Source organism: Phyllostomus discolor, chromosome 1 (genome assembly GCF_004126475.2).
Source record: "Phyllostomus discolor isolate MPI-MPIP mPhyDis1 chromosome 1, mPhyDis1.pri.v3, whole genome shotgun sequence".
Taxonomy (NCBI): domain Eukaryota; kingdom Metazoa; phylum Chordata; class Mammalia; order Chiroptera; family Phyllostomidae; genus Phyllostomus; species Phyllostomus discolor.
The window spans coordinates 53,271,185-53,298,959 of NC_040903.2; the positions used below are offsets into that span (position 1 = coordinate 53,271,185).

General features: G+C 39.7%; 1 protein-coding gene and 1 long non-coding RNA gene across 2 annotated transcripts in view; both read left to right on the forward strand.

Annotated features, from left to right (window-relative positions):
- Positions 1-27,775, forward strand: part of ARMC4 (armadillo repeat containing 4) — a 183,297-nt gene that overhangs the window by 146,141 nt on the left and 9,381 nt on the right. The window lies entirely within an intron of this gene.
- On the forward strand, positions 852-25,452 carry LOC118499948. Its single transcript, XR_004902472.1, has 4 exons — positions 852-862; positions 2,710-2,720; positions 4,566-4,568; positions 25,277-25,452. It is a non-coding gene; the product is annotated as an uncharacterized LOC118499948 (long non-coding RNA).

Sequence of the window (27,775 nt, forward strand, 5' to 3'; positions counted from 1 at the left end):
TGGTAGGTACATGTTTAACTTTCTAAGAAACTGACAAACTGTTTTCCAAAGTGCCTATGCCATTTTAATACACTCCCACCAGCCGTGCACAAAAGCGTCCTCACCAGCACTTGATATGTTCATTCTTTGTTGTTTTAGACATTCTAATAGGTGGGTAATGAAATCTCATGATTTCAATGTTAGTTTTCCTAATGACTAATAATGTAGAACATCTCTTCATGTTGCTTGTATGTCCACAGTGTAATGCCTTTGGTAAAATGTCCAATGTTTTTTGACCATTTTTCAGTTGGGTTGTTTGATAGTGAGAGTAGAGACTTAAGGATTTTCATGTTTAAATGGTGGTTTGGAATAATATTATGAAATACATAAGGACTTAGGATTTTAGTGTTCACATGTTCTGATCCCAAGTCAGGAATTTTAGCAATTTGTATAGAAAGTTTATAAGGGTATAAAATTAAATTGCATTTATACATTTGACATATATTTAGTATACATCTAAGTAAATTTTGAGCCAATAGTAAAACTACATCCAGTTCGACTAGCTAATAAAGGCAGTCATGGAAGGACTATCTCAGTATTGTCTGACCCCTTTCTCTAAGTGTTTGTTAAGTGCACTGCTTATCTAGCACTCCCCACATTTCCTGTAGGACTAACTCATGTGGGAATCATGTTAAGATTCAGAATATGAGCCACTAGTCCTGGTGTCAGACCGGAGATTCTGCATTTCCCACAAGCACCAAGGTGCTGCTGCTGCTGCCTTCGACCTGGACCATACTTTGACTATTAGCAAGTGCGTAGCCCTTGGGGACGCTGAGAGCAAGGAAAGACCTCAGAACACTTGCCTCAGGCCACAGGCAGCTTTGTCCCCTTTACAAACATTACCTCTTTTTCTGCTGACAGGAAAAAAGTATAGGAAACACTGTTCTAGAAGACATATAGCATATTCTTTGATATCCTTTCAAAGGCAATAAAATTAATTGCATTACCAGGAGTCTCAGATCTTATATTCCTATTTTCAAAACGTACAGCTTTGAGGATAGTATTTTAAATAGACATTTGTGTCTGTGCATGCTGGCTCTGCTTCAGTACAATGAATTCACCTTGCTTCTGCTAAGTTACCACCACCCCACTCCCAGCAATAAACTTCCTTCCCCATCTTGAAAGCCAAAAGTGAGTAAAGATGAAAAAGAGAGTTGTGTATAAGTGTAGCAAAAGAACTAGATAATAATGAAAGTAAAATCCTTTTCATTTATTCAGCTTCCTATGTGCCAGATACTATTCTAAAAGCACATTTAAACACAGTTTTTCTTTGAATCTTTTCCATTATCCAGTGAGATGGGTATTATTATCTCCATTTTACAGATAAAGAAACTGAGTTTCATAGAGTTTAAGTAACTTGTCCTAAATCACCCAGGTTATAGGGAAAGGACCCAAGAAATAGGATTCCAGGGTCTACTCTCTTAACTCCCACTGCCAGGTAAACCTGAAGGTGCCCGAGGCACAGGTGGGGCGTGGCTGTGGGCAAGGGTGTTTATGGCTGTGTTTGAAAGACTCAGCCTGTTAAGAAACTGCGTCTGGAGGCCGAGCAGTTTGGGAAAGCAGAAAGAGAACGGGACTTGGTGGAGAATATGCCTGTTTTGTGGCAGAATGGTCCCTGTCCTTGCTGTCCTAGCCTCCCATCCTCTTGAAAAACTACGTCCCAAATGCTCAATTTCTCCATTTTCATGAATTTTCCAGACTCTATTCCTGCCCTTGAAGCTTTTTCATAGTCTTAACTTATGCCCATTAAACATTACTAGTAAGAGTTATAGAATATGAAATTAAGCCAAATGATTTTGTGATTTAAGAAAATTATTTATATTTCTGTCTTTAGATAGACATTAATAAGGGTAGCTACATTTCCCAAAAGTAGGTTAAGAAGCTTGTTATAGTTAAGTGGAAAAGGTTAAAATTAAGTCCAAAGCTCATTTATTAAGGTTTTTTAGTATACACACACAGAGAGCATAAAATACCACTAATATTTACTAAATTAACTAATATTAACCTCTATATATCATTACCTTTCCTGATGGCCTCAGCATACATCTTCTGTTTGCAAACCCTTCTCTCTACTTGCTTAGTTTAGATGCACCTGTTCCAAGATGCTTTCTCAGACTTCTTGGACTAAATAAGTAACTTCTTATTCTTCAGCTACTCTTCATTCAACACTTTTTGTTTCCTTCTAGCATTCACCACACTTGGTAATTATTTTGCCTGTTTGTTTTTGACTGGGCCCTTCTTATAGTATCTGTAGGTGTTATGAGACTCTTGGTCCTACTCTCTCCTGAATTTTGGGAGTGATGAACAGAAGGCCAGGTCCTACCTGTGTGGAGAATTATCATACCATATACTTACTTACTCTATTCCTCTATTTAAATTTCACCAAATAATCCCTGGCTGGCGTAGCTCAGTGGATTGAGTGCGGGCTGGGAACCAAAGTGTCCCAGGTTCGATTCCCAGCCAGGGTACATTCCTGGGTTGCAGGCCATAACTCCTAGCAATCGCACATTGATGTTTCTCCCTCTCTCTCTCTCTCTCTCTCTCTCTCTCACTCTGTCTCTCTCTCCCCCCTCCCTTCCCTCCCTAAAAATAAATAAATAAAATCTTTAAAAAAAAATTTCACCAAATAATTGTAGTCATCCATTAAATGAATAGTAAATATTAGAATAGTACACTGAGTTGTAAGAGATGTCGGTGCATTTCTTACAGTAATAAATAGCTAATGTAAATATCTATGTGTGCTGTTTCTTAAAATATATATTTTATTGATTCTGCTATTACAGTTGTCCCATTTTCCCTCCTTTATTCCCCTCTGCCCTGCATCCCCTGCTTCACCCGCACGCCCCTCTCTTAGTTCATGTCCATGGGTCATAACATATACGTTCTTTGGCTTCTCTATTCTGTATAATATTCTTAACCTCCCACTGTCTATTTTATCCCACTGTCTTTTTTATACATCTGATATGTTGGCTATCTCTTCATTGCTTAGTTCTATTTTTGGAGCTTTGATCTGTCCTTGCGGTTGGCCATATTTTCTTTGTCTTGTGCAGCTGTTATATTATAAGGGGCAAAGCCTTAGGTGTTCGCCAGGGTGGGGCAACCCTTTTTGCTGTGTCATGGTGCTTTCTGTGGGGGAGGGGTCCAAGAGGAAACAATGCTGCTTGCTCTGTTCTTGGCTGGCTTTCAATCACTTCCCCCAATACTCACAAGCAAATCGGGCCCTTCTGGTGCTGATTCCTGGGTTGGGGGGATATGTATCTTCTAGGACCCTGTGAGCTTCTTCAACAAAGTTTCCTGTGAGGCTGGGAGTTTCTTCTGCTGCCACAACACTCACAGGTTTTTTTGGTCATAGGATTTTAGGATGTATTTCTCCACGCTGGAACCCTGGGTTATGCAGTCTGTCTTGCTCCCTGGTTATTCTTCCCAGCTATCCACACCCAAATGTGGTACTGTCCAGTCTGCCAGCTGCCACCTTGCCCATTCTGGTCTGCCAGATGCCACCTTGCTGCATATCTTTTCTGCCCTGGCTGCCTGTCTCTGCCCCTCTTACCTGTCTGAATGAATATTTCTTCTTTAACTCCTTGGTTGTAGGACTCCCATACAGTTTGATCTTCTGGCAGTTCTGGTTATTTTTTGTTTTTATATTTGTTGTCCTTCTTTTGGTTGTAAGAGCAGGCAAAGTGTGCCTACACTTCCATCTTGGCCAGAAGTCTCTCCCCTGTGTGTTTTATAGAAAGTATATTATAGGATAATCTCTTTTTAATAGCAGCCAATCACTGAATGTTTGCTGGTGGTCTAGGTGCTTTATTCTTTATCTCCTTTAGTCTTCAAATAATGCTGTGATGTTGCCATGAGAAAGATTGGGAAGCTTTAGTTCAACAGTCTCAGAGATGTGTCCAAAGTTTCACAGAAAGAAAGCAGGATCCATGAGGATGCCAAATATTGTAAGCAACACAAATAACTCAGATAATCTTAGGCATCAAATAAGATACATGGATATTTGACAGATCTTATGAGCAAGAAAGTAGTAGAGCCCTAAGAAGGACATAGGAATCAAAGGTTTTTATTACCTTTTCCTTCCTTTGCCTTCTCTCTTCCTTTCTGTGTCCCTTTCATTTTAGTCTTTCTCTGTGAGTTGACACTCTCTGTTTCTTCACAGTTTTCTCAGCTCTTTCTGCAAGATTTACTTCCTAGTCACCCAGGGAAACAGAGCACATATTTTTCTCAATTTCAATTCAAGGAACCTTAGGGAAAGGAATCAGACTGGCCCAGTTTGGAAAACTACCCACACCTAGTCCAATCAACTATGGACAACAAAACAGTGTTGATATTTTACAAAACAGCTTCCAAGATTTAAACTGGAGTTACAAAGACAGTTAAGAGCATTCCTCATGATCATGAAGACTCTGAAAACAGTATATACTAATATGAAGAGCCATGATTTCGATTTTAGGACCAATTGATGTGAGAAATAATTAGTAAGTCAGTTGATATTCACTGCCTTTTACTATCATGCTGTTATTCAGTATGTTTTGAATTATATTTTTTTATTGTGATGTTATCATTCCAGATCTTTCAAAGATGTACAGAGGGCATTTTATCCAGTATTCTAAAATGTTGTACTTTGTGATAATTGTAAGTCCTTGCTAACAGCTTTGGCTTGCTTTATTTATTATTATTTTATTTTTACTAATAATTTTTGTTTCATTTATTTTTTCAATTATGCTTTAGATTCAATATTATCTTGTATTAGTTTCAGGTGTACAGCATAGTGGTTAGATAATTATATACTTTACAATATCAGTGTTCCCCCTGATATTTCCAGTAACCACCTGGCACCACACATAGTTATTTAAATATTATTGACTATATTTCCCATGCTATACTTTACATTCCTATGACTATTTTGTAACTACTAATCTGTACTTCTCAGTCCCTTAATGTTTTCATCCTGTCCCCAAATATGTTCTACCATTCAATGGCTTATCTTCTCATTTTGTTGATGGTTTCCTTTGCTGTGCAAAACAGTTGTAGTTTGATGTAGTCCCATTTGTTTATTTTTTCTTTTGTTTCCCTTGCCGAGGAGATATATCAGAAAATATATCACTAAGAGAAATGCCCAAGATTTTATTGTCTGTTTCCTTCTAGGAGTTTATGGTTTCCAGTTTTACATTTAAGTCTTTTTTTTTCTAAATTTTTTTAAGGTTTTATTCATCCATTTTTAGGGAGGGAAGGGGAGGAGACAGAGAGAGAGACAGAGAGACAGAGAGACAGAGAGACATCAATGTGCGGTTGCTGGGGGTTATGGCCTGCAACCCAGGAATGTACCCTGGCTGGGAATCGAACCTGGGACACTTTAGTTCCCAGCCCGTGCTCAATCCACTGAGCTACGCCAGCCAGGGCTACATTTAAGTCTTTAATCGGTTTTGATTAAAGGTGGTCTAATTTTCTTTTTTGCCTTTATTTGCCCATTTTTCCTACCACCATTTATTGAATAGATTATCTTTCCCCCATTGTATGTACTTGCTTCCTTTTTTAAATATTACTTTATTGTTTTTGTGTGGGTTTATTCCTGGGCTCTTTATTCTGTTCCAACGATCCATATGTCTATTTTTATGCCAGTACCATACTGTTTTGCTTACTATGACCTTCTAATATAGCTTGATATCAGGTAGCATGATTCCTCCAACTTCTTTCTTTTTTCTCAAGATTGATGTGGCTACTTGGCATCTTTTGTTGTTCCATAAATTTTTGTATTATGTGTTCTAGTTCTCTGAAACACATCATTGGCATTTTGATAGAAATTGCTTTGAATTTCTAGATTGTTTTGGGGAATATAGACATTTTAACAATGTTAATTCTTCTATTCATGAGCACTGTCTATGCTCCCATTTATATAGCTCTTCTTCAATTTCTTCAGTATCTTATAATTCCTCAAGTACAGGTCTTTTACTTTTTTGCTTAAATTTATTATGAGGTATTTTTTATGCCATTGTAAATGGGATTGTTTACTTTTCAGATAGTTTATTAGTTGTGTATAAAAAGGCAACCGTTTTCATGTTCCTTTCTGCTCTGATCATTTTCATTTTCTCTTTTCTAATCAGTAAAGCTTTGTTTGTTGTTTTATCTCTTGTTTTTTAAATGTATTTTATTGATTATGCTATTACAGTTGCCCCATTTTCCTTCTTTATTCCCCTCTGCCCTGCACACCCTCTCCCACCCACATTCCTCCTTCCTTCATGTCCATGTGTCCTACATATAAGTTCTTTAGCATCTACATTTCCTATACTATTCTTAACCTCCCCCTGTCTATTTTCTATATACCATTTATGCTACTTATTCCCTATACCTTTTCCACCTTTCCCCCTACCCATCCCCGCTGATAACCCTCCATGTGATCTCCATTTCTGTGATTCTTTTCCTGTTCTAATTCTTTGCTTAGTTTGTTTTGGATTTTTACTTTTTTTTTTAGGTTTAGTTGTTGATACTTGTGAATTTGTTGTCATTTTACTGTTCATATTTTTTATCTTCTTTTTCTTAGATAAGTCCCTTTAACATTTCATATAATAAGGGCTTGGTGATGATGAACTCCTTTAACTTAACCTTATCTCAGAAGCACTTTATCTGCCCTTCCACTCTAAATGATAGCTTTACTGGATAGAGTAATCTTGGGTGTAGGTCCTTGCCTTTCATGACTTTGAATATGTCTTTGCAGCCCCTCCTTTCCTGTAGTGTTTCTTTTGAGAAGTCAGTTGATAGTCTTATGGAAACTCCTTTGTAGGTAAGTGTCTCCTTTTCTCTTGCTGCTTTTAAGATTCCCCCCTTATCTTTTATCTTGGGTAAAGTAATTATGATGTGCCTTGACATGTGCTTCCTTGGGTCCAACATCTTTGGGACTGTCTGAGCTTCCCAGACTTCCTGAAAGTCTATTTCCTTTGCCAGATTGGGGGAGTTCTCCTTTATTATTTGTTCAAATAACTTTTCCACTCGTTGCTCTTTCTCTTCCCCTTCCCCTTTTGGTACCCCTATAATTTGGATGTTGGAATGTTTAAAGATGTCCTGGAGGTTCCAGAGCCTCTCCTCATTTTTTTGAATTCCTATTTCTTCATTCTTTTCTGATGGTATGTGTTTTCTTTCTTCTGGTCCACTCCATTGATGTGAGACCCAGCTTTCTTTCCATCACTATTGGTTCCCTGTGCATTTTTCTTCATTTCACTTATTGTAGCCTTCATTTTTTCACCTAATTTGTGACCAAAGTCAACCAATTCTGTGAGCATCCTAATCACCAGTGTTTTGAACTGTGCATTTGATAGGTTGGCTATCTCTTCATTGCTTAGTTCTATTTTTGGAGCTTTGATCTGTCCTTGCAGTTGGCCATATTTTCTTTGTCTTGTGCAGCTATTATATTATAAGGGGCAGAGCCTTAGGTGTTCACCAGGGTGGGGCAACCCTATTTGCTCTGTCATGGTGCTGTTTGTGGGGGAGGGGTCCAAGAGGGAACAATGCTGCTTGCTCTGTTCTTGGCTGGCTTTCAGTTACTTCCCTCGATACTCACAAGCAAATCGGGCCCTTCTGGTGCTTGTTCCCAGGGAAGGGTGGGTTTGTGTACATTCTAGAACGTTGTGGGTCTCTCCAATGAACTCTCCTGTTCATTGGGAGTTCCTCTCATTGCCGCAACACCTACAGGTTTTTTAAGTCAGAGGTTTTGAGGCTTTATTTCCACACACTGGGACCCTGGATTATGCGGTCTGTCTTGCTTCCCATTGTTCCTCCCAGTTTATCTGCATGCAAATGTGGAACTGCCTTCTCTGCCAGCTGCTGTCTCACCTGGTCCACCAGCTGCTGCCTTGCCGCACATTCCCTCTCCACCTGGCTGCCCAGATTCGTCCATCCTACTGGTCTGTATGAATGTTTCTTCTTTAACTCCTTGCTTGTCAGACTTCCATACAGTTCAACTTTCTGGCAGTTCTGGTTATTTTTTGTTTTTAAATTTGTTGTTGTCCTTTTGTTGTGCAAGGAGGCAAAATGCATCTACCTATGTCTCCATCTTGGCTGGAAATCCTTTCTCATGTTTTTTAAGTGTATGGTTAGCTTGTTTATTTGAGATTTTTCTTGTTTCATCATGTAGGCCTATAAGGCTATGAATTTCCTTCTTAGGACTGCTTTTGCTGTGTCGCATAGATTTTGGGTTGTTGTGTTATCATTTTCATTTGTCTCAAGGTATCTTCTGATTTTTTCCTTAATTTCATTTTTAATCCATTTATTGTTTAGTAACATGTTAATTAGCCTCCATGAATTTGTGTGTTTTCAGTGTTTTTCTTGTAATTGATTTCTAGTTTCATATTATGGTCAGAGAAGATGCTTGATATAATTTCGATCTTCTTAAATGTATTGAGACTTGTTTTGTGTCCTAACATGTGGTTTATCCTAGAAAATGTTCCATGTGCACTTGAAAAGAATATGTATTCTGCTGCTTTGGAATAAAATATCCTGAAGATGTTATTTAAATTCACCTGATCTAGTCTGTCATTTGAGACTGCTTTTTCTCATTTCTGAAGGATCTATCCATTGATGTCAATAAGTCAACAAGGTGTTAAAATCCCCAACTATAACTGTCCATCTCAGCCTTTATTTTTATTGATGTTTTCCTTGCATATTTAGGTGTGACTGATCACTTTATCTTTTTGCCATGTCCTTTTTTTGTCTTTTATAATAGCCTTTGTGTTAAATCCTATTTTGTGTGATATAACTCTTGACAACTCAGCTTTTTATTCATTTCCATTTAATATGAAATATTTTTCCATCTCTTTACTTTTACCTGCGTGTGTTTTGTTGTGAGGTGGGTCTCTTTTAGGTAGCATATATATGATTCTTGTTTTCTCATCCATTTAGCTACCCTATGTGTTTTGATTGGAACTTTTAAGTCATTTACATTTAATTGATATGGATAGGTATTTATTGCCATTTTATTCTTTATATCTGTGTTCCTTATCTTCTTTCTTGTCCTTGAAGAAGACCCTTTACCACTTTTTGTAATACTAGTTTGGTGGTACTGAACTCTTTTGAGTTTTTCTTGTCTGGAAAGCTCTTTATTTATCCCTCACCTTTAAATAATAGCCTTGCTGGGTAGAGGAATCTTGGATGTAGGTCCTTCCTTTTCACACTTTGAATATTTTGTGTCAGTCCATTCTGGCTTGAACTGTTTCTGTTCAGACATCAGCTGCCAGTCCTATGAGAGAGCCTCTGTAATTAACTGTCCTTTTCTTGCTACTTTTCAGATTTCCTCTTTATCAAATTATAATTTGTCTTGTTGTGAGCCTCTTTGAGTTCATCATGTTTGATTCCAAACAAGATGTGTTCCCCAGGCTTGTGTGTCTTTTTTCTTCACCAGAAAAGGGAAATTTTCTCCCAGTCTTGATGTGGTGGATTTATGTAGTAGGTGTTCTGTTGGCCCCAATGGCACAGTCTCCTTGGTCACCTGACTGGGTAATCAAGGAATGTTTCTTGTGCGGGTTATGTGAGCCCTCACACTGGATTTGAGTCTTAATTGCTGTTGGCCTGTCTGTGCATGTGGTTGACTCTCAGGCTACTGACTGTGAGGATCAACCTTGAGCACAGCAAATGAGCTGTTTTTGTGTGGGCGCTAGCCTAATGAAGCAGAATTTGCCTCAGCAGGTTCTGGTGCCCGTGGAGAGCTTCCTTTGGGTGTTCCATGTGAAGCTTATTGAATCCTGCTCTGATGTTTTCTGAAGCTGACCATTGTGTGTGTTGGTTCTGGGGCCTCTTGGGCAGTACTTTGGTGCAGGTCAATGTCAGACTATGCCTGTGACTGACACTGAGCAATGTATTTAGGGCTACAAAGTGATCTACAGCTTATGGCTGCCTCTCCTGGTCCTAGCTGTGGAATAGACCAAGCTGTGTATTAAGGCTGGCTTCCATTAGCATCAAGTCTCAGGGTAGGTCAGCAAAAGACCTGAAGTTTCTAGAGATTGGCTCACCTGCCTCCACCTGCTAGCTGTCTGTTAGGCTCAGTCACTGAAAGAACCTCTGGCAATACTAGAATTACATGAGGTATATTCTCAGTGAGTCACCAGGGAGGGTGAGTAGTGTTCACCAAATTGACACATATTCAAAATTGGTGCCAATGCTGGATTTGAGGCCACTCGGCAATAGTTCCAGAATGCACCAAGGCTTGATGCCACTTGCTAGGTTCCCACAGACCTTTGTGGTGGGGCAGGTTGTTGGAGTCATCAGCAGGAGGCCATCAGAGTTTACCAGGCCAAGATTTGGCCATGTGTATGTAGGGCTCTGCACAACTTGGGCATGCTAGGGAAAAGTGGCTCCACCTTTGATGCATACAACTCAGTATGTCCTGGATTCTGCATGGACCTTCTGGAAAGTTTAAGCTAGGCAGGGCAGGATTATGGGGGAGTTGGGAGGGTGGTATTATTGGATCTCCCATGAGAGGGTGTCACTGGTCAGACTCATGGGAAGGTAGGAGGAATTATTCCCCACCCCAGAGCCTCACAGCTCAATCTCTCACTCCCTGATTCAGCCTACACCTCTACACCCCAGACTCAGGTAACTGATTACTCCACAGGGTGCGAGCTCCTCAGGGCAGAGGTGGCAGGGAGTCTGGAAGGTGAGGCTATTGTTTTCTCCCAGGCTGATGCCATCTGGAGGGGAGTGATTGACTCAAGAAAGATGGTGTCTACAGTTTGGGAAAGGGACTCAGCACAGGGACTCTGGTGTCTGTCCCTTCAGCACTCTCCCCAGAACCATGCAACCCAGTCTCTCCTCACATAACACTGTTCCACTCCTAGCTGCCCTCCCTCCACTGGAGCCAGGGTGAGTGGCTGTGAATGTGGTTTTTGTGTGTTGGTGTTTTAAGAGGGTGGCTGATGTTTTTGAAGACACCCATCTCTCTCTGGTAGACAGAATTTCTGCTGGTTTTCACAGACACATGTGGGTTCTTCTGCCTGGCTCTGGTGCTCTAGGCTTGGGTCAGGTTTGGAGTTGAGACCCCACCCTCCTCAGGAGGAACCTTGGCAGCTGAGCTGCCCCTTTAGATTCTCAGGTGCCACTGTGGGTATGCAGCTAGACCTTCTGCTGCCTCCCTCCCGCCCCCACCCTTCCTACCAGCATTAATGTGACTTCTGTAAATCCTTGGTTATAAGACTTCTTTTCATCAAATCTTCAGTTGGCTATTCAGGTTGATTGTTCCATATTTTAGCTGCAATTCCAGTTTGGTCCTGGGAGGAAGTGAGTGTAACTTTTACTTACTCGGCAGCCATCTTGGATCCTCCACACAGCTAAAGAACTTGTTCATAACTCAAGCTTTGTAAGTTAAATGGATGTAAATTATAAAATGTGAGAGGTAATTATTTATAGTTTTATTGAAAATATTCCAGACCTAGCCATTGCCAAGTACTGATGTGGATTTAGCATTCTGAAATTTAAACAGTAACTCTTGGCTCCTTTTTGGTCAAATGCTTTGTGAGTAAATGTGGTGTATTATTGTAATGTCAAACTAAGTTTAAGAAAAGGCGCTCCTTCACCATTTTAAATCTGTGCAAAGCAGTCTTCATTTTATGCACATATAAACCTGTGAAGTATTCATATGTTGGTTTGGGGATTTTAAACTTGAAAAATTACAGATTCTCACTTTATCTGTCACTGCTGACTCCAAACTTTAAATTGAAACCACAGGATATATTTGGCACTCACACCAAATTAGTCCTTTTCCCTTGCATTAAATACTGCTACCCAATGATTAAGTGTTCAACTATAAGGCCAATAAATAACATTAGCACAATGATATATCCAAGACACTGTCAACTCTGCAAAGACTGCTTGAATTTAGGTTCTTTTTTAAATAAAAACCCTGTTTGTCATGTTGTGTTCAAAAAGGTCATAGCATCAGGTGAACACCCTAATCTTTTATTTTTGTTCAGCTCAGAGGAAACTGATGAAAGGTAACGACAAAAAATCATTGCCATCTGAGTTGTGAAGTGACTTACCAGGTATGAGCCTCCCTTCCTGAGTTAGGTGAAACCAGATACCATGACCTGGATATTTGCTACCAAGTGTCATAATTTTCAAAATTCTTACTTACATATTCTAATAAGTTTTCTATAGAATCATTGCCAGATAAGAAAATATTTTAGGGTTGAGGAGTATGGCAGTCCATGAAGGTTAGATTTGGGCCTGGTGCTTTTCTTAATCATGTTACCAGCATTAGGCACAGCAGGCTACATCACAGCTCTTCTGATAACACATGAAGAAAATGACATGACTGGGGAGTTTATCTTGCCTAAACTGTGCAATCCACAAGTCCTTGCATTTAAATAAGTTTGGATATCAAAGCATTCAATTGGCATACGATGCTGTTGGCACATGTTAAAGCATCTTTTGGTCTCAGAAAAAAGACACTTCTTCTGCCAAGCTGCAGGTCTATTGGCGTTGTTCTACAGTAGCTATGCCCTACAGCCTTTTTGGTGATAAATGATCTGTTTCAAATAAATGAAATGGCAGCCAACTCTGCAGAAAAAATCATTTTCAAAAAAAGAGAGACAGTTTTGCAGGGTCAAAAATGCACAAACAGTATGGTAAAATAAAGTATATGCTGCTCTTTTTCATGGAAAAGATTGCTACTGCTACATTTGCCAAATTCAATCAGTGTGCCAAAAAGTCGAGGAATCTGGCAGGAGCTAGAGAGTGCAGTTCCATCTTTCATCTATGTTTCTTCTCTGTATTTATCTTGCTTCAGAAAATGCTGGGAATGTCTTTTCCTTCCGACTTGGCTCTTTTGCTCAACCACAGAAGTACACCAGGCAGTTTCTCATAATTGTTTGGTTACTTATGGTGCAGTCAGTCTTTAAACTTGTGAGAAATATATTATTTCCATTGGAAATTTATGAAAAGCATCAACAACTGTTTGTTTTCATTTTCTGAAAATTATTTCAGGAACAAAACAAAATCACTTTTATTAATTGGCAGCTACTTGACTCAATACACAAAGGCAGGAGGCCAGCTCATTATTTTTGGCCTTCAGCTGACCCAGAATGGTTTTCCTGTATAAGAAGCTATTCACAGATGCTAGACGTAAAAATTAATAATAATAATAATGGTATTTCAGACTTTATGAGTAAGTAGTTTTTGGCACTGAGAATATATCTTCTCTCTTTCCCTTGAAAACAGCAATCCTGTTATATACAAAAAGTAAACAGTGCTTGAATTAGCACGTTGGAGTCTTTAATGTACCAAAAATATGCATGTATTAACCTTCCCTTCTAAGGCTCCTTTTTTCCACTTCCTTTAGGATCAATCAGTTTTTGTTATTCTAAAAAAAATACAAAACTCTTAGGTTCTTAGGGGCTGTGTTCTCTGTATTTTTCAACCTATTTTCATGGTGTCAGATGTCTCTTTGAAATGCCTTTAGACACAAATTTAAAAGTACAGGTGCTAAACAAAAGTTATGTTTTTAAAATCAAGTTAATTATAGCTTATGCAAATTTGAATCAGAGCAACTATCTGTGGTTCAGGGCTGATTAAACATAATGGTTTATCCGTATGGCTAACAAGTCGGGACTTGTTTATAATGTCCTAGTTTGCAGTGAGCTTTTAGGAAAAAGCACTTCCTTCTCCAGGTCTTTGTTTACCCATGAGTAAAAGTAAGAAAAATATTTCTGAAGTTTAAGCTATCATTCCTTATAACCCAAGTTTAAAACTTGAATTCCTGAGGAGGTAAAAAGTCAGAAAAACACCCCTAATGCTCCAGTTACGGCAATAGAAACAATGTGTAGTTTGAGAGGGTCTCTTTACTTTACAACATGGGGCTTAGTATTTATACCTCTGCTTATTGTGAGAGGTAACATAAAATATGCACACTAACTACTTCAAATGTTGATATTTTCACTAGACCATGATTTTCTAATTGGGGGAAATCTGATCAAATTTCTGTGAAAATTTTTAAGGTATTTTTTCTTAGATGGTCACTTGCCAATGAACCTACTTGTCAGAATGTCTACCTGTTATTTTCATTTTATTTTGTATGCAGAGAAGTACAAATGAGAACTTCTTTGAAAGTTGTCATCTTTTCTGAGGAAGGGTAGAAACACTTATCCAAGACGTGTCATGGTCACTCAGAGACAGGTCTGAGAGTACCCCTAGAGGGATGCCCACGGTCAGGGGACAGGCAGATAGATGTGACCATGACTTGGGGAGGCAGCAAAAATACTGGTTTATTTTACAGTGAATTGTGTGTTAACAACAGATTGTCACATATCTTTATACACATCTGGATGAATATGCCTTTCTTGTGCCAAAATATGCCCTAGGTTTTGCACATATGAGCTGCAGAAGTCCTCTCAGTGGGGCAGTTTGGGAGCTGGAAGTGGGAGACTCAAGAGCCTGACTGCTGAAGCAACATAGCACCTAGCTCTTTTCTGTAAAGTGAGGGCAGGTCCCATTTTTGTACATACCTGACAAAGGATGTGTATATGATGCAAGTTACATAAAAACTTACTATAACTCAATAAGAAGATAAATGACTCAATTAAAAATTTACAAAATATCTGAATAGACACGGCAGAAAAGATACAGGATAGCAAATGAGTACATGAAAAGATGTTCAACACCACGAGTTATCTGGGAAATGCAAACTGCAACTTCATGAGAAACTACCACATACCTAGCAGAACAGCTAAAGTTCAAGAGTGACAATACTAAATGACCAAACCACATGGTGGAACCAGAACCCTTGTATACTGTTGACAAGAATGCAAAATGATCTAACCACCTTGGAACACAGTTTGCCAGTGTCTTATAAAGTTAAACATGTACTTACCATATGACCCAATACCACCACTGGCATTTACAAAATATCTGAATAGACACTGGCATAGGTCTGCCCAAGAGAAATTAATACATATATACACACAAATATCTGTGTGTGAATAGATATAGCAGCATTATTTTTAACCTCCCAAATATAGAAACAATCAAAATGTCCCTCAACAGATAAATGGATAAACAATGAAAGGTGCATCCATACAGTGGAATGCTACCCAGCAGCAAAAAGAAACAAACCACTGGCACACACAGCAACACAGATAAATCTCAAGACCAGTATGCTAAGTGACAAAAGCCCCATGTTTGTATTTTTGAAGCTTAGTCGTGATTCTCTTAACTATCCTCATTAGGTTTGACTTATTAAATCAACTGTCCATGTTTCAGCACTATTTCAAGTTTTACCTGATAATGATTATTAACCAGAATTATTAATCAATCAATTGATTACAATTACTTTTCTTAAGAAAAAACACCAACATGGCTTACCTATATTTTTCATATTCATTGAAATCCTAAAGGAGTACTTCCAGTCAAGATGGAGGCAGAGATAAATGTGGCTCGCCTCCTTGCACAACCACAGCAAAAATTACAACTAAATTACAAAACAGCTATGATCCAGACAATCAGAAATTTAGCTATAAGGAAGTCCAGCAAAAAGGAATTAAAGAACTCACATTTCATCCAGACAGGTAGGAGGGATGGAGACGTGGAGACATGTGGAGACACAGACTGGGCAATCCCACACCCACATGTGGTAGATAAAATCAGGCAGGATACCTCAGGGGCAAGGGATCCCGGCCTTACACTAGACCACCAAGCCCAGGGTTCCAGTACCAGAAGGATAAGTTCCATAACTTCTGACTATAAAAACCAGTGGGGGTTGGGGCAGTGGAAGAAACTGTGGGAGTCCCAGGCATCTGCTCTTAAAGGGTCCTCAATGGACTTAGGACTTATGCATACCCACTCCCTCTGGGCTTCAGCACCAGGGCAGCAGCAGTGGCATATGGGGAGAAAATGAAGTGTCTAGCATCAGACCAGGGTGAGTGTCAGAGGACAGCTTCCTTCTGGACAAAACTCCAGAGGCCAGGCAGTGGCATTGTCCCCTTTCTAAGCCCTCCTCCACACAGAGCCACAGAGCGGCAACATTATATCAGGGATTCCATCAACCTGGTTCACATAGGTTGCCCCACCCTGGCAATCACACTCCATCCAACTTACTAGTGTGCTTTTCTACAATAGCCCATGCTATTAAGACAGAGAGTTAAAGCAGTTCTGCCTAATACGTAGAAACAAAAACAGGGAGGCTGCCAAAATGAGGAGACAAAGAAATATGACCCAAATGAAAGAACAGAGCAAAACTCCAGAAGAGGAACTAAACAAAATAGAGATAAGCAATTGATCAGATACATAGTTGAAACACCGGTTGTTAGGATGCTCATGGAGCTCATTGAGTACTTTAGCAGCATAAAAAAGATCCAGGCAGAATGAAGTTTACACTAGGTAAAATAAAGAAAAACTTACAGGGAAATAACAGTGAAGTGGATGAAGCCAAGAATCAAATCTATGATTTGGAACATAAGGAAGAAAAACAGTCAATCAGATCAGTAAGAGGAAAAAAAGAATAAAAAACACCCAAAACCAAAAACACAAGGATAAGCTAAGGAGCCTCTGGAACAACTTCAGATGTGCCAACATTCAAATCATAGGATTTTCAGAAGGAGAAGAGAAAGAGTAAAAAATTGAAAACTTACTTGAAAAAATAGTGAAAGAAAACTTCCCTAATTTGGTGAAGGAAATAGACATATAAGTCCAGGAAGCACAGAGAGTTCCAAACAAGATGGGCACAAAGCACAAAGAGGACCATAGCAAGACACATCATAATTAAAATGCCAAAGGTTAAAGATAAAGAGAGAATCTAAAAAGCAGCAAGAGAAAAGCAGGTAGTTACCTACAAAGGAGTTCCAATAAGACTGTCAGCTGATTTCTCAAAAGCAACTTTGCAGGCCAGCAGGGACTGGCAAGAAGTATTCAAAGTCATGAAAGGTGAGAACCTAAAACCTAGATTACTCTATATAGAAAGCTATCATTTAAAATTGAAGGGTAGATATAGTGCTTCCCAGACAAGGTAAAGTGAAAGGAGGTCATAATCACCAAAACCTTATTACATGAAATGTTAAAGGGACTTAAAATTTAAGAAAAGGAAGATGATCAAAACTATGAATATTAAAATGGCAACAAATTCACAACTATCAACAACTGAAAAAACAAACTAAGAAAACAAGCAGAACAAAAACAGAATCATAGATATGGAGATCACATGGAGGGTTATCAGTTGGGAGGGGGAAGGAGGAGAATGGGGGAAATGGTGTAGGGATTACGAAATACAAATTGGTAGGTACTGAGTAGACAGGAGGTTGTTAAGGACAGTATAAGAAACAGAGTAGCCAAAGAACTTATATGTATGACCCATGGACATGAATTAAGGAGAGGAGACTGCTGAAGGGAATGGAGGGTACCACATGGAGATGGACAAAGGGAGACAAATTGGGACAACTGTAATAACATAATCAATAAAATATATTAAAAAAAGAAACCCTAAAAAATGATGTCCTATCATAAAAGAATGACTCAACAGCTTATATGCACTAAAGCTGCCACTAGCCATTTCTTAAGAACAAGATCTGCAGAATTTTCTCATGTACTTCTTACAAGATATAGTCAATGATTCACCTGTAAATTTAGGTAGATTTTGAAAAAAATCATTTTAGTTGGTATAGATTAATATAATATGTGTAAGTGTAATTTAGGCATACGTCCCAAAGTTAGCTCATTGATCCAATTTAGAAAATGGACAGATCAGAGGAAGAATCCTACTAATTAAATAAATAACACAGAGTGCAGGGAAATGAGTATGTATTTGGTGCCAGATTGGACTGGGTTTAAATCCCAGCTGCCTCATAGTGTGTGTATCAGAGTGCTGGGTTTTTTTGATCCTCACCTGAGAATATGTCTATTGATTTTAGAGAGAGTGACGTGTGTGCGCACACACACACACACACACACACACATCAATGTGAGAGAGAAACATTGATTGGTTGCCTCCTGTAAACACCCCAAATGGGGATCAAACCCACTACTTTTTGGTGTACAGGACAGTGCTCCAACCAACTGACCAACCTGGCCAGGGCCAGAATGCTTTTGTTTTTTTATCAGGAGTTGAATTCTACCAATTCCAGGCTGTGGGTGTGAGATAGGTGGCTTTCTAAAGGGTTCCTCCCAGGATTCAGGTCTCATTCCTGTACACTAGAGCAACTCAGACAGCAGCTATCAAGTCCTCAACCTCAATGTGCTTAGTGTGGACAGAGCAGCTGGCTCTCAGCAGCGTTTTTCCTTGGCCTGAACATTATGTGGATGGACTCTGTATTTGTGGTGGGATCTGATCCTCCTTAGAGAGTCTACTGGAAGGACTGGGCCACCTTTGAGAGTGGGTCAGTTCTCCCATGGCATGGCCAGGATGCAGAGGCCACACTCGTATCTACAGATATGAATGCGCTGGTGCAGCTACCTCTGCACCTTAGGTTCTGTTTTGTTGGGACCTATATGACTGTATTAAACTCATAGCACATCCTAAGGTCCCTGACAGTATAAAGCTGAATCACACAGGATATTCAGGTTTCTATCTGTATCTTCAAAATCTTTTTATGAAAATGTCAGCTCTCAGGAAATTCCTTCAGAGACCATATGAATCAGATATGTGTCCTCTGAATGCAGAATTTGGGTTGTTGGTAAACAAGGACATACGATAATTAAATGGGAAGCCTTGGCTTAAGTCTACCCCGATCAGGCTTTTTCCATAAAAAGCCTTTTCTGTGAGCAAAAACTCATAAAACTACCACTGTACCTTTAAAAACACTAACATGGTTTCCCGTGCTTTGAACGAGGCCTTGTGTGATCGGGCTCCTGCACGCCTCTCTGCCGTCATCTTGCCGCTCTTTCCTTATCCTCCCTTGTGGCATGGAGTGCATGCCTACCGACATCCATCCTCCCCTCTTTGATGGCAGTGTTAGCACAGCACAGGACTGCCAGCCACAGAATACACATCGCGCAGCCTCCCCTGAATCTCAGCGTGGCCATATGATTAATTTCTCACCAATAAGAAGTGAGAAGTGATGCACGCTATCTGTGTTTCCTGCCCTATGTAAAAGGATGCATTCATATCGCTATGTCTACCTCTGTTTCTGGATGCTGAGGGATAGAGACCACTGGGGTGGCTTTGGACTCAGAGATTGGCCAGCATGTTGAAGGTGGCAGAGCCATGCTACAGCCTGGGACTATTTGCACTGTTACATAAGAGAAATGAAAATTTCTAAGGTTATTTAAACCACTACATTTGGGGTTCCTCATGTGTAAACAGTTTATCCTGGACTCAACTTAACAGACCTATGGGACATGCCTTGGCAAGCATTGGCTACTGTGGTGTGAAGAGAAACATGCTCTTGGGTGCAGGCAGCTATGTGCCAGGATGTGCCAGTGGAGAGCAGAGCAGCGCTGGATGCCCCTCAGTTCCTCTGCTGGCACCCCCGTGCCCCGCACAAACTGCAAATCCAGACGTGGCCCCACTGCTCTTTGCTTGGAATGCGCTGCCAACCTCCACCCCACACTCTGGGTTGCTCATGTCCACCATTTAGGTTTCAGATGCACTCTTGTTCTTCAGAGAAGTCTATACTTACTCCCTGTCCCCATCTGTGCTCTCCTAAGACCTGCATGTCCCCCCTCTCTGTTGTGCTGAGTTAATTGCTTGTCTCCATGGACTGTAAGATTCCTGAGGGCAGCAGCCAGGCCTGTCTCATCCACTTCTGCTGTCCTAGGCACAGTTCACACCATGGAGCAGAACCCAGTAAATATTTGTTGAATGAGGCCGTGAACTTCATCCCATTTTTAGTCATTCCTGCCACATAACTACACTATCCTAATACCAAAATATTCTGCAAAGGTGAAAACAAAAAAAAGTGTTTGAGAAGGGAAATGTTGAAATTAAGCCCTTGAGCATGAATTGTTTAATTTGTGAGCAATATATACAGGGACCGAGTTCCTCTCATGCATATGATTTTAAACTTCCCATTTTCCCTGCTGCTAGAGAAGTTTAATTTTTCTCATTGATTTTTTTTTCTGTCAGTTTGTGTCCTGGAAAACTAAGGTGATAAATACAGGCAATCATTGCAAAGTATGACTATTGCCGGGTGCTAATGTTTTCAAATTGCTGATGATTTTTAGGGACACCACAAACTGGCTGCACAGTCCAAAGCACTTGGCAGTTGCCACTGGCAACAGGAAATCAGACTGTAAATTTAGAAAGCATTGCACCATATTCAGGAATGCACCTCCAGATTACCTCCAAATATGTCATGGTCATGTAGCTGGGGTTCACAATGAATTTAACTACCCTTTATTATGCAGTTCGTGGTACATAAAAAAAAAAACTTTGAAAAGCACAACTGTGCAAGGGAGAAAACCAGTCTGTTGCATGAAGATAAAAATTGCATCACAGATTCCACCTGCCACCACCAAGTTGGGAACACCATTTTGCACTGATGCTTTCTTTTTTATTATACCCTTTGACTTTACTGAAATTTTAAAATTATTTCTCTTACTCCTTTAGTGCTCATTAGGATAATTTTCTTAGTAACTGCTTATGTCAGAGTAAATTGATTGGGTGAAAAGAGATGTTACATGAGAGCTTTATCATACTGTAGGATCATGGAGAATAAGATTTGCATTGTGAATGTACTGTTGAAAGGCAACATTAAGTCCTTTTGCCCTATGTATTAAGCAATAAAGTTTGAGAGGAAAAAAGTAACATTGCTGGTTATGTATGCTTTGGTAATTCATGAAATATGCTAATAGCTGATGAGCTACTTTACTGTGTTAGTCCCAAAAGGAGCAAACTAGTCATTCTGTAGATTTCCATGTAGGTTCTTAACAAAGTTCTATACAAAGCAATTAAAAAAAAATGTTCGTGTGTCTGTGTGTGTCTATGAATTGGAACAGCACGATGGGGGAAGAACGTTACTGTGGGTGGAGAACCCGACAAGGGGCTGGGACGAATGGAGTAGACACAGGAGACAATGCTTCTTCAGCCACATTCTTCAAGAGTCAGTATGGGGTATAATTTTACTGAACAATTTGAAAAGCAGTACACATAATGAATTCTAGTCTGCAAACACAGGTAAATCGTTAGGCAGAGTAAACCGTAGTGAAGTAGAGTCTTACTCAGGCAAAAGAGTGACTGGTAAGTTATATTGCATACCAGAGAAAAATAATATTAGTACATCTAAAAAGGATTATGGGTTGAAATGAATGAAAATCTGAGAATTTTGAAATCTTCTCAGCCTTGTTTGTGCTGGAGCTGAAATAGGCAGAGCATCCTACCTTTAAAATACCATTGATTGTCTCAGCCTGGTGTTAGCTCCTAAATGTATTTGATAAGTGCAAGTCCAGTGTGGTCTGAGAACAATGGTGCACCATTGGTGGAGATGGCCATCCAAAAGGGTCAGCTGCAGGTGGGTCCTGGTCCTCAAAGACTGCTCATGGCATGTAGGGGAACCACACACGCCCATGGGACACACAAGGTGGTTTGGTAGAAACAATAAGGCCTTGTTGAGTGCAACCATTGCAAATGGAGGCAGTTTACAAGAATAGATTTCAGCATCAGGCTTGGGAATGACGGCCCAAGGGCCAAGGAGGCCAGCTGGGCCTCAGAGAATGGTGGTTTAAGTGTCCAGGGACCAGGCCAGACCAGCTCCCTGTTGGTGGGCGCTGAGGCCGAGGGAGGCAGTGTGCATGATGAATGAGAGGATGGATCTGGAGCTTGTGTTCAAATCCTGGCTTTTCCAAGCTCTGTAACTTTGGGCAAGTAACTTAATCTTTCTATGCTGTAGTTTCCTCATCTGTAATACAAGAATATCCATAACAATACTAACTCTGAGTTCGTTGAGAGCATTAAATGAATCAGTATATATAAAGTACTTTGAATAGTTCCTGATGTATGATAAAGGACTAATTGTTGAAATGTTAGATGTTGTCAGTCCTTTTATCTTTTAATAATTTTTTATTTTTCAAATACAGTTAACTTACAAAATAATATTAGTTTCAGGTATACAACATAGTGATTAGGCACTTATATAACTAATGAATTGATAGCCCCAATAAGTCTACTACCCAGCTAATACCATGCACAGTTATTATATTATTGACTATATCCCCTATGCTGTACTTTACATCCCTGTGACTACTTTGTAACTACCAGTTCATACTTCTTAGTCCCTGCACCTTTTCTGCCCAGGCCCCACCCACCCTCCCTCTGACAACCATAAAAATACTCTCTGTATCTATAAATTTGTTTCTCTTTTTTGTTTGTTTATTTGTTTTGAAGTAGTGGGTATTGTTATTATCTTCTTGCTTCTTGAGGGATACCTGCCCTCCCTGCCTTTCCTGGATCTACAATGGTGGAACGGGCAGGGAGTGTCATTTCTGGTGGAGACTGAATGATGATGAATTGAGAAAAGCCTGCCTGAGCTTTAGCTTATGTCCTGGAGACCTCCCCCTACCTCTTTCCTGAGTCTGGCAATGCTGGGCAGGTAACGCCCAGAGAGCAGAGCAGCCATCTGTCTCTGTCTCCTGGATCCTCCACTGAGAGGCAGAGAAGGCTGTTCCCCTGGTCACTGGCTGCTGCCTGCCTCATTCCTCACCCTGTATACAGTCTGAGAATGGGGCTCTGCCATCTTCATACTGCCTTTCATGTCGCATGGCAGGTGGTCAGCAGCCTCTTAACCCAATTGAACCAAGGAAACAAAGACTTGCCCACCTGCTTGCCATACCCAAAAAGGTGTAATGGAGGCAAAATGATTTAAAAGGAAAATCTTGCCAGAAATGTAAGATAGGCATTGAAGGAAGCTAGATTAACACAAAATAAGTATTGGCACAAATAAGCTACATTAGAACCATATAAATTGATTTAAAGGAAGATCAATAGTGAAAGGGCTCCATTAAAATGTTCAATCAGGGACTGTGGATTGGTCCTGGAACAGTCTTAGGGGTGTGATGTGTACCAGTTCTCTTGGGAGGAAACCGAGACGGGTCAGCATGACGCACAGTCTTCTACGAGTATCATTTTTAAATAGAACTATTTCATTTCTCCTGCCTAAAATGTATCACTTTGGCATATGACTTGAAATTTCATAAACCAGACATTAGCCTTAAATTTATCTTCCCTAAAATTTGTAAACACAAATTTTAAAACCTGGGAAGAGTAAGAAAGGTAATCACTCTTTCAAAACTCAGTAGGAATGTGTTTAAACTGCCTTCTTCCAAATGTCTAGCTGAGACTATGAGGATGCAGGGAAGGAGAAAGTTTAGGGCTGAGGTGCAGTTCGTGGTTTGGGGCAACTGCAGGAAGAGTCGGAGTGGATGGAGCAGCTTTGCGTGGGATGAATGCATCATGAGCAGGCTGACATCGGTAGCTGAGGAGTGAGCAGCAAGGGGAGGTCTTGTCTAGTGAGAAAGAAGTTCCAGGAATAAAGAAGTGAGGACACCAAAGGTTAGCCCTGCTCTTACAGTGACATGAGTGGTTTGTTGTGAATCACAGAAAAGGAGAAGGTACCTGGAGGGTCTGTAGGGGGAACAAGAAGGAACAGGCAGAGTTCTGGGACCCTGTGCCCTACTTTCTCTTCAGATGTCCCATTTTATCTTATTCAGAGTGGGGCAAAATTAGGGTTACAGTTGTTTGTATGGAAATAATACAGTGAATAACAATACAAGAGTAAACTCTTTGTTTTGTGTACTCACAGATGTAACATACTTTTGCCCCACCTTGTATGTGTACATTTAGGTCTATGTGAATTCTATAGAAAAGTTAAGGTTTTGTTTGGGGCGGAGAGGAAGGGAAAACCATTTTAAAAAATCACTGGCCTAGATTTATTCCATCCATAGAAACAGCCCTGCTGTTCTCAACAGCTAACTTATCAAAAATCATGCAAGATGGGATATGAAATGAACAAGATCTTTGCCAGAAAAGGAAAAAGAATCATTGTCTTAAAACCCATTCACTTTCTTTCATTGAAATTTGAAGTTTTTGAATCGATGACATCAAGAAGTATCCTTTTATATAATTTTAACAAACAGAAAAAAGTGAAATTGATACTTTAGTTATATATGAAAAACTTTTAGTGGTTATCAGATTATTTTCATAGTTGATAGAAACATTAGTTTGTGAAATTTTACAGTAATATTCTTTTTGGGTTCCAATTCCAAAGATCTTAGATGTTAGACATAGGTTTTTAAAAGAAAAATTTAAAAAGCACTATCACATTTGACTTATTCCTCCCAACAAATTGTGTGAGTGGAGGAAAACGCTCCCTCAATGGGCAGCACGGGGCGAAACAGGCTCCCCAGGTGTACGTGATGAGCAACAGGCAGCAGTGAGAGGAAGGGTAGGCGGGGCCTTGAGAACGAGGTGAAGTCAACCGGAGTTTAAGCAAAGCAATTATTGAGCCAAAAGTATCTTTTACTTAAGGTTATTTCCCAAAAATTAGTCATTTGTTTTCATCTTATGAGCTTAGTTCCAATTTAGTAGGAGCAGGGAAAGCTGTTTCTTTGACATTGAAGAAGAAAAATTGTGGCTCTTTTCTCCAGTCTTGTGCTTTATTTTTCCATATTAATCTGCTTCTGAAAGCTTAAAAGAAATAAAAATAAAACTGGGGAAGTGGTTTAACTAAAGGTCCTCCCACCCCTTTTCAATTCATTGGTTTCATCTCTTCTGGATGTCTTTTCATTATTACCCCCATGGAGGATGAATTCTACATCCAATAAGATGTTTTAAATATTAACATGTCTTTGGTTTTGAACTCCTTCTAATAATATGTCATTTTTGGAGATAAATATAAATGCAAACAATAAAACATTAAGAATTTAGACTGATTCTAATATTGAAGAATATTATGGAAATGTTATCCATTTTAATACATATACATTTAGATAATTCTTGGCCTGGACTTACTTTTATATAAATAATTTTTAACATTTTCTTAGCTTGATAAGATGTAATTTTCACAATTTTACATCAGATTTTTAATAAATTCTTAGCATTACCAACACTGAAGTTGCAAACAAATAAAATCCTTCCATGGACAACTTCCTTATATAATTTAGGTAATTTTTTTAAAATAAATAATGTGTGTCTTTTATGGTTTTAAAATATTTCTGTGCTAAATTATCATTTGTAAACCTATGTCTTTGTTAAGTAGGGATATTACTCATATGAACTTGTTTCAATATTAAACATAAAATTGAGGTTATAGGCAGAAAATACCTCAAGTTCCTATCACAGTATCTTTACTGTGGTACAACAGGGCCACGAATGATAGGCAGTATTTGCTGATTGCTTACTTTGGGCAACTCTATACCCTGTGCCAAAACAAGCTCTCCACCCAGGCCTGTCTCCTCGTCCTGTGCCGGGGAGCCCACGCCTGCAGTTCCAGGAGGTCTGTGGCCTGTAGTCCATGCATATTCCCTCTTAATCTCTCCTTGCTTACTTGCTCATTTCCAAACACCCTATCCATTAATTATGTCCACTGTAGGATCCACTGTATCAAAGGAGTAGTATTCTCTGAAGATCTTGGTTGCCCCAGCTGCTCCTGGCTCTTCAGCACATTACCACTGGCTTTTCCCTGAAAAAAATTCAGAGATTGTTCTATTAATAATCTCTAGGACTTCCAAATGTCCAAATCCAAATCCTCATGTTACTTCATCTCTCCAAGCCATATTACATTGTTGACCTTATTATTCCCTTAAAATGTCACACTTCCTTTGTTTCTGTGATCTCACAGTCTTCTGGTTCCCTTCCTACTGTTTAGATGACTCATCTGTTTTGCAGACCTTACTTCTTTCTGGCCAAGCCACTTGTTTTAACTTTTTAAGTGACATAAGTGATATATGTTCACTGGAAAAAATTGGAAGCTAAAGATGAACAGAATGGAAAATATCAGCTGCAGCCTGCTGAGAACCCCTTTGGGGATCTAGAATTTTATGCCTGGGGCACTGGGGAGCCACTAACATATTTTGAGAAGGGGAGTCAGTGGGTCCGTTATGCCTTTCTGAAGTTTTTCCGGTTTGAGGCTATAGGAAGATGAGTTACACAGCAGTTCAGCAAGAGACAACAGTGGCTTCAACTAAGTTCATAAGCACTGGGAATGGAGAGGAATGGATGGACCCAAGGGGTACATGGGAGTTAAAAACAACAGGATTTGGTGACTTTTTTTGGATGTGAAGAATGAGGAAGAGGGTAGAAAGAAGACATCTAAATGTCTAGGTTGGGTGGCTGTATAATAGAAGCAATCTGCTTGTGGAGGAAAATGAGAGTTTATCTGGGGCATATTGTCTTTGAACATCTTGGAAAATACAAAGTGGAGATGTGATTTATTCCTATAATATCACATATAAATAGCTTGATAGGTATATCAAGCCTTGAAGACACATATTTGAGGGCTATGGTTCATAAAATAATGAGAGCGGATGACGTTTCTCTCTGAGGGTGTCTAGAGAAAAGAAAACGGTAAAAGGGCAGCAGGACATCCCGAGCCATGCCATTCATGATGGGCAAAGAAGGAAGATTCCACAAAAGAAACAATTAGAGTGTTAAAGGGAAAATACCCAAACAAATCAGGAAGGTGCTCTTCTATCCTAAAGGAGTCAAGAGAAGAGTGAGACATGAACCAAAAGTGCCTACTGGATTCATACCAAAGTAATTCCTGAAAACCTTGAAAAAGAGGTAAAGAAATTGAGGCAGCAAGTGGAGACCACTCTTTGAAAAAGTTTGGCCAAGAAGAGAAAGTGGAGATGACAGCTGGAAGGGAGCTTTGGTTCGTTTTTTCTTTTGTCTCTTTGTTTTGTGTCTTACACAGGTGAGTTGAGTGTGTTTAAATGTTAATTGGCAACAGCAGGGTGAGAAGGGAGGCAGTGAAGACACTGGGAAAGAGTGGGGATAATGAAGTTAGCACCCAGAGGAGATGGGGAGGTAGGTGAACACAGAGCCTGAGGCAAGGAACTGAGTTTAGCTTGGAGAAGAGACCCTTCTTGTATAAGACAGATGGCAAGAAGGAAAGGATGGTGCACTTGTAATGGAGATCTGTGAGCGTGACAACAGGGAGCTGGGCAATTTCCCTTTCTGTGATTTCTATTTCCCCATCAAGTAGGGGGCATAGATGCATGCTGAGAGTAAGAGAACTGAAGTGGTGGGTTAGGCGATTTGAAGAGAGTAGAGAAGTGTTTAAATAGCTGCTGTTGAGAATGAAAGTTGGTGAGAGAAACACCTAGATAGGTTGCCAGGCAGAACTGAGAGCCAGCTGAGATGAGAGATCATGAACATGGGTGCCTTTGCATCAATTTGTGAGCATGATTCAGAAGTCTGATTGACGTCCTCGATTTCAGTTTGCAGTACTGATATGATAGGATGGTAGAGGGAACGGAATTAAACATAGCAACAGAAAAGCAGCTGACATGGTAGACCAGATAGTGTAGTCCCCAGAGCAGGGAGGCTGTAAATATAGATAAGTACCTCCTTTGTTCTTGATCTCATTCTGTCTCAGAACCTGGAATTTCTTTTTTAAAGTTGAACTTAAGTGACATATAGCATTACATTGGTTTCAAGTGTACAACATAATGATTAGATGTTTGTATTATACAGGTATATTGTGAAATGATCACTACAATAATTCTAGTTAACACCCTGGAATTTCTGATAGAGGGCAGTTAGAGGCAGGGATAGAACAGTATTAATAAGGTCCAAGTGTAAGTATGAGGATGACTGACTAGTTAATGTGACATAGAG